This window comes from Oryzias latipes, chromosome 13 (assembly GCF_053564925.1).
Source record: "Oryzias latipes strain Hd-rR chromosome 13, Olatipes_Hd-rR_3.1".
NCBI classification, from domain to species: domain Eukaryota; kingdom Metazoa; phylum Chordata; class Actinopteri; order Beloniformes; family Adrianichthyidae; genus Oryzias; species Oryzias latipes.
In genome coordinates, this window is record NC_136249.1 from 14,805,452 (window position 1) to 14,813,211 (window position 7,760).

General features: G+C 40.6%; 2 long non-coding RNA genes across 6 annotated transcripts; one reads left to right on the top strand and one right to left on the bottom strand.

The window, feature by feature from the left end:
* Positions 1–579: 579 nt before the first annotated feature.
* On the bottom strand, positions 580–3,096 carry LOC144981573 (uncharacterized). The gene is made up of 3 exons (XR_013647172.1): positions 2,961–3,096; positions 725–872; positions 580–649 (listed from the first exon to the last, which is right to left on the bottom strand). It is a non-coding gene; the product is annotated as an uncharacterized LOC144981573 (long non-coding RNA).
* Positions 627–6,652, top strand: LOC110016240 (uncharacterized). Of its 5 annotated transcripts, XR_013647170.1 has the most exons (5): positions 627–1,790; positions 1,910–1,997; positions 3,311–3,377; positions 3,954–4,101; positions 6,493–6,652. It is a non-coding gene; the product is annotated as an uncharacterized LOC110016240 (long non-coding RNA). The 5 variants fall into 5 exon arrangements; XR_013647169.1 differs by having other exon boundaries at positions 627–1,997; XR_013647171.1 differs by lacking the exons at positions 627–1,790; positions 1,910–1,997 and adding an exon at positions 3,005–3,145.
* Positions 6,653–7,760: the final 1,108 nt, after the last annotated feature.

A 7,760-nucleotide genomic window follows, 5' to 3' on the forward strand; every position in this document is an offset into this window, starting at 1 on the left:
GTGATTGAGGATATTCCACCCTGCGACAGACTGGCGACCAGTCCAGGGTATCCCTTGCCTACGCCCAAGTGGCCGGGATAGGCTCCGGCAACCCCGTGACCCCGAAAGGGAATAAACGGTTAAGAAAATGAATGAAAAAACAAATATATTTTGTTTTGTTTAAAATAAAAAGTGCTAGTAAAAAACTAAAGTTCCTGTAAAAAAGGAATTTTAATTTATAGTTTTATACACCAAATTAAAATATATATATATACAAATTGTGTCTATTTAGGTAAAAGAATTGGACTTGGAATTGGAATTGTAACGCCACAAAGTTAGTTGAATTTTTTTTTTTTTAATCATTTAGGTGGACCATGGAGATGCAAGATGCATATCAAATCATGTAGGAGTCAAATCCTGAAGTTGTGCTGAAAGTTCTGTATTGGTCCATGGGTTAGACCAAAATCCTGTCACTTTTTCTGTACAGTTCAGTACAGAGAGTGTGCTGATTAGAACAAATATGCCTTTGACTCTGAATGTTATGGCAGGTGGGTGGAAGATGGAATCCAAATGCAGACACCAAGTTCCAGGTAACAAGTTTTATTTTGACCAGAGTGAGGATGGCAGGCTGGAGGGCTGACAGGCAGGCTGGCAGGGAGGCTGGCAGGATCTTGGGAGGGAGAAACGGGCAGATTAGGACACGTAAGAATGACTTAGCTCTGATTGTACTTGCCAATATTGTTACCAGAGGTGAATAATAGTCTGACGTCAGCTGGAGGTCCATGAGAGGTTTAAGTAGAGTGGCTGACGAGGAGCAGATGAGGAGCAGGTGCGTGACCAGGTGCAGGTGTGCCTCAGGCACTGGATGAGAGCGTGCCCACAGGATCACAACACTGAAAGGAAGCAGCTATCAAAACTAGATCCAACCCTCGCATTACACCACATGTGTCAAACTCAAGGCCCGGGGGCCAAATGTGGCCCGCCATGTCATTTTTTGTGGCCCGCGAGAGCATAAACGTTTTTAATTTCTTAAAATAAAAAATTAAAATTGTGTATTTATTCATATCTAGGGGGGATCGGACTTGAAATATGGGACTGGGCAACTATACATTAGGACTTAAACAATGTCCATATAGCCTAACCTGACAGAATAAAATTTAAAAGGATTCATGCTAGAGTAACAAGCAAACATATGTTTCTATGCAACTGTTATTGTCACTTTAAAAAGTTATAATAAATAAATAAATGAGTTATGTAACATTAAGGAGTAGTTACGTTTATTTTTCATTACATTTAGTCACATGTATACGTTATATCTGGCCCTTTGAGGACTATGCTGATGTGGCCCTCGTTGAAAATGAGTTTGACACCCCTGCATTACACAAACAAAATGTCATTGGGACAGTCCACTCAAAAGCCACAGAGCTGGAACCCACATTCACATAGACCAGTTATCCCTTTGCTATTTGACTATGTGTCAAAAGATGGCACAGAGAGAGTGCAGAGGCAGGATGTAAATGTAAACAATGTTGGGTACTTTCATAAAGACCTGGGTGCGTGGTGCAAAGAGTACGTCTAGAAAGAGCTTAGTAAGACGATGTCTTTGTTTTTGTCTCACTCACAAATGATTTGTCTTTTTTTTCTGTTTTCTTTCACTGCATGTCAGACTTGGGCAGAAACTATCTTCTCTTTCTGCCATTTCCATCCTTCCATTGGACGGCACTTGTATCTTCTCTCTTTCTCTGTAACTTTCCAGGACTGACTTTGGAACAGCCGCTCATTTCACGCTGTGAATGGCCTGCTGTGCCAAGGTGAGAGGAGCCTCTCATGTCTTCAGTGAACTGTGAACTTTGACATGAACTGCAGGAACACTAACAAATTTCAGGGCCTAACACAGCTGGATCATTACATGAACAATTACATCCAGCAGCGTCGGAGGAGGAAGCGTTCACAATAAGAAGAACGTTTTAAAGACGATCAGTCCTGCAGGCATCGCAACATCTGCTCGTGCACACTCGGTAGGCACATGTAAATAGTTTGCTCTCACCTACTGAGCTAAAGAAAAATGTGTTGGGCCTTCAATCTCTTTCAGATTTTTGGGTCTTTTTTCTCTTTTGCAGGTTCTACTTTTTGATTCATTTTTCACAGAAAAAGAGAGAAGTTTCCAAGTAGTAAGATAAAAATGAGATTAAACAGCTTAATAACAATTTTATTAAGTTGTATTTCTACCCCTGTGTTAACAATATAATATTTGTTTTTACAGATACATTTATGCAATAAGGATATTTGATGACAAAAAAAGTTGTAGTAGTTTACTGTGTTAAAATGTTACTACCGTTTTAAAGTCGGTTTCACATAAAGTAGACTTTCAACAAAACTTTCACTAAAAAAAAGAAACTGGGAAAAGATCAGCATCGTGTTACAATGAGTATTTGTATGTGGATTTATTCCATTGAAGTTATAGAATTTATTTACTATCTGTACTCTTGTTAATGCTTTAATTACCATAATGGAAAAAATCCAGCCCTGCTGGTTTTTTCTTTCTTTCAATCCCTTTCCAGTTTCTTTGAAGACACAGCAAAAGATAACAGCGAATATTTAGGTGACTGTGGCAACTAATCAATCTAATAACTCACCACACAATAGTTTATCAGTTGAGTTGATTTGCTTGTGTGTTAGACAGTTAATGACAAGAAATCCCTGCTATTTACATGAGTCTGTCATGATTTCACTGTGCAGCCAGACTTCCAGCAGTTTTTTGACACTCAGGACTTGTCATCCTCCCTCCATTCCTCATCAGCCTCATTACTCCCACCTGATCTGAGCTGTTTCATTTCCTCTGCTCCATTTAACGTCTCTGTCAGTTTGTTATATATATAGTCATGTCATTTTCTACCTCTTGGTGCTAACTACATTTCTGTCTTTGGATTTTATTTTACCGTACTCAGACAGAGTATCTTGTTAGAATTTTTGCTCCTCACCCCTTTTTTGGTGCTTCTGGCTTCCCATCCATCAGTTACGCTCAGGGCATTCATCTGTGTCCTCATGTTGCTCACTCTCAACCCTTTCAAGTTGCCAGTGCGTATGAAGTCTTCTGCATGTCACTGATGCCCCTGCTGTCTCTCAAAATATGGTCAACGATCTGCAAAGAGACATAACAAATAGGGTAATTTTTGTGGATCTTAACAATATTCTTTTTTTTTTCACGTTACGCAGCAGAGGATGTCCAGCACATGAGGACAGTTTTACACTGTTTACATCAAAACTGACTGTCAAGGCGGAAAAAGGTAAATATTATGTCAACTCTTGTCTCTTATCTTGACTTTAATAGACAAGTCCAGATGGACCCCTGCAAGGTGCAAGCAGCTCCATCATGACCCACCCATAGGGAACCATGAGTGAGTAATTTCTTTTTTTTTTTTGGCTTTGCTAACTTCTGCAGACAGTTTATCAAATGAGACAATCAAATAGCTGCACCACTCTGACCTTCAAAAAACACATCTTTTGTGGACTCCTGAGACAGATAAGGCATTCAACAAACTCAAGACCATGTTCACCTATGTTCCTGTCCCCCTTTGTTTGAAATGATAAGCATCCCCTGGCACACTCATATATAAGTTGTTTAGGATAGAAAGTTGGCACCATGTTAACCCAAGGATGTGTCTCAGAAAACTGCACAGGAATGCCCGTCATTGTCACTCACCACTCATCTCCTGTGAGTTGCACATACTTATGACGTACAGATTACGCTTTCATACGGTGCCCTTACACCACACTCTGGCACTTAGTAAGGTGAGAGTCCTGGCTCCTCACCCACTGATACGCATGTGATACTCAAATGCCTGTTGGATGCCCTTAAATATTGTAAAGGGGTTACAATGATCTGTCACTTGCTGCACACCCTTTATGTGCATAAATATTTTCTCTCTATGGGCCTACTGAGCGGTCTACGATCTTGATATTTCTCCATACAGGTTTGCCCATTTTTTGCCTGCAGAAAGCCTGCAGACTGTGAGGACCTCGACTGTCTCAACTATGGATTCATCCTTCTTTAGCTACCATCCGGACAGACCAGGAAAATTAAGTACAACAAAGCCTGCCTCCATTCCTCCTGAAGCCCAGGTAGGTTGCTGCTACCAGGTTGTTTGGACCAGAGTTTTAGTTAGTGCCATGCCTCCAGCCTCTATTGCCATCTGGGACAAAGGAACCTGAAGAGAGTTATCCCAAGTTTTAGTCATCCACCTTACGCTTCACAACAGCATCAGCCCATTGGATTTTTCCTTCCAGATTCCTGAAGCACCATCTTGTCCTCTCTTGTATTTGTTATCTACATTCATCTTCCTGCTGGATCTCAGCATCCCTATTCTGTAATCATGGACCAAGTCCTGGATACACAAGAAGGAAACAGATGCAAAATATCAGCTGTTCTGTCTTGTCATTTACAATTTAACCTCCATTGTCTACCTAAGAGTTTCTTCTGCGTGCAGTAAATCCCAAATCCAGCATTTGCTCCTGGATAGAAGGTTTCTCCTCATTTTTTTATTCCAGTGTTTTATTAAAATCCTGCATCTTTCCGTGCTGAGGGGCAGTTGCTCTGCTTGCTTGCATGTCAACATCTACACCTCTGTTCAATACATCTATTTTACGTCTCTGAAGGTTGTCCATTTCTCTCAACAATGTCAGCATTTAGGATTAATGTCATGTATTTCTTCTGTAAACTTTTTTGGGGGCATGTATAATAAACGCTCACAACAGAGAGGCTTCACTTTTAATGTACCCATTTTTCATCCTCTGTTCGTTTTTCCCCATCTCATATTATCTTCCTCTCCTTTTCTTCTCTCTGGGCCCTTCCCCATCCAGTGTGTTTTGTTCACTCCCTGGAGTTTGTTTTAGGTAACCGTCATTGCCTCACAGCACTTATCCCACACCACAAACCACAAGTAATAGTTGATTTAAGATGTTATCTGGCTGAACTTAGACTGGTGTGTTACGGCAGCAAGACTGCCGGCTGCAAGTATGTTTTTCTCTGATGTGGAAGCGTGTGTATTTATGTGTCAACAGCCGCAGAACTGAATTCCCAAATTAGTCTGTGGTTCGTCTGAGCTTCGGAAAATAGCTTTGTGCAGCAGCCGAAAGATGTGGTGGAATTGTGAAGATTATGTCTCTGTGTGCTTGTGCACATACCGGCCTGTTATATTAACCTAATCCACAATCTTATAAAGTTGGACACGGAGAAACACTGAGGGGAGCAGTGAGCTCATATGGTGCTGTAGGGCAATTTTCCTGTATCAAATACACATCCAAGTACTCACACATAAATTTAATGCTCCACCTGAGCTTCATATTTTTTTATCTTAAATGTAAAGCGACTTTATTTTTAGCAGCTCTAACAAAGAATTAATAAAAAAAAGTTTTTGAAATTTCTAAATGAGGCTGTTTACACTTTTTAAAACATGTAATTAGTTTTGTTCATTTTGTAAGTGTTTTCAAAGTCAAGTCAATTTGCACTTTCAATGTTAATTCATTGTACAGACCAGTGGCGGCTACTGGTCTGTCAGAGAGGGGAAGCTCATTTTCGTCCTACATCATAAAATTGCCTATTTATTTAAAATTAAACAATAAAGCTATTTCGCCAAGCAAATATCAAAGAAATAGGTTGCAGAAGTTTTTATTTCGACTGAACTTGAGAAATCCAAGATGGGACTGAGCGCGAATAGCTTCAGTGATTCCTTATAGTACAGAACCGCTGTCAGTCAAAAGGAGATGCAGTCTTTCGACAGACCCTCCAATCATCACGTAGAAGCTCGGAGTCCGGGCCAGCCCACTCCCCATTCACCCCCAGAGACGCTGAGGGTCCGTGTGCGGGACATAATCCCAGCATTTATCGAATGACCGTCTAGTTTAGAAACGCTGAAAAAAAACGTTCAAAGCAGCCCCATTGAAGTCAATGGACGCTGGGCTTCAATCGGGAAATGCACTTAGACGCTGCGGGCATGTGTGAGAAGGAAATCGAGTCAGCTGACCTGCTATATGTAACTGATTCTTAACGAACTCGTCTTTGAGATGAACGTTTTTTAAAGCATTTTTAGTTAATAAAATGTTAATACAATAGTACATATTTGACCATTAATTTTGTGACATTATAAGGGAAGCCGAGCTTCCCTTGAAGTCTTAAAGAAATCGCTACTGGAATAGCCACAATCAGTGGTCCTGGGGCACAATTTGAGCATCAGACGCGATATAGCGGTCAGGCAAATGTTTCAAAGTTCAAATCTTTGAACTTTAGAGAAATATTTGTGTTGAGTCGGACAATCAGGGACTCAGCTTTGGTCTGTGATGCATTGATGATGTGATCAGTGGGTGGAGTCCAAAACCGACATGGAGGAGAATCTGATTGTTCTTCTCCTGAACTTTATGACATGTTTCTTATTTGAATAATGCAATAATGTAATAATAAAAAATTAATAAAAAGGTTTCTTAATTTATTCTTATTTTCACGTCTTCCTCCCTCAGGACTAATGTGGGACGGCAAGTCATCAAACTGAGCCACAGAGAGATGGAAAGTGGCCATCATTCAGATGGTGAACCTCACCGTACTAGGAGAGTTTCGTGATTATTTGCTTTTGTAAAGCTCTTCAAAATAAATAAACCTGATCTCTTAATAGCATCTTTGTTTTTCATGCATCGGCTGTATATGAGATAAACAGAATACAGTCAATGCTTCCATGCAGTGATGAGGCTAAGGCCTTTGGACAGTAACTCCTCCCACAGGCATCAGAAATATCAAGTTTATAATTTGACCCGCAAATTGCGTTTGGTTTGAACGCAGCATTAAAGTTTAAAAGCTCACTATAGACTGGAATGAAAATCAATCATAGGTCCTTGTTGTTGTTTTTCCTTTCTATTTTTGCTGTCGTTCTGTGTGTGCACATTTTCCTAAGGACTCAGAGCGATCATATTGGGAGACAAAAGCATCTTTGTTCACCTTCAAAAAAGGCGAGCACAGTGGAAACATGTTTACAACATGGCAACACATTTGTATGGTTTACAGCGCTGTAAAGAAGGGTCCTGCTGCTGCTCATGCTGCACACAGCTTTTGTGTGCATGAGCTCATTTGGTATTTATTACAGAAGAGGTAAAGAAGAAGTACCTCAGTTTCAAGCTTAGCATCTAACATAAAAGTGGTAAATTCACATGGTTACGTCGTGTCGATTTGTGAACACCATTCAGCTGTACGTCAAAACTTCCCTCGTCTGGTCTTCATTAAGCTACAAATGTTTTGCTGATTCTGGATCTCAGGGCCTGGTCACGCTTGTTCCACAAGGTCAAAATGGGCTGATGAGAAATGCACGTTTGAAAACATACAGTCATTACACATCATATTTATGTGAGCTCACAGATTGCTTTAGGAAGGAAAAAAAAAAGAAAAGTTCTAAAGTAATTGCCCTGGTGAGTGTAGAATGTATGATGCTCTGAAAACTTGTTAATATGACTCATTTCACTGCTTCAAAGACAGACTGGTTTCCTCAGGTAAGTTAAAGCAGCAGCGACACCTGGTTTTCCAAAAACTGCTAAACTTTGGTCCGCTGAAAGAAGTCTCACCGCTAAACAGATGCCCATTTGCAGAGCACAGGACCTGGTTCTCATGCTCGCCAGTAATTTGGGGTCAGGTTCTGGGCCCCCCATCGATCAGCAGGTCATTAGAGCTCTTTAATGACCTTCTCCTCCTCCTTCATTTTTCCACTCCCACATATCATGCATTACACTCTGACCCCAATCTC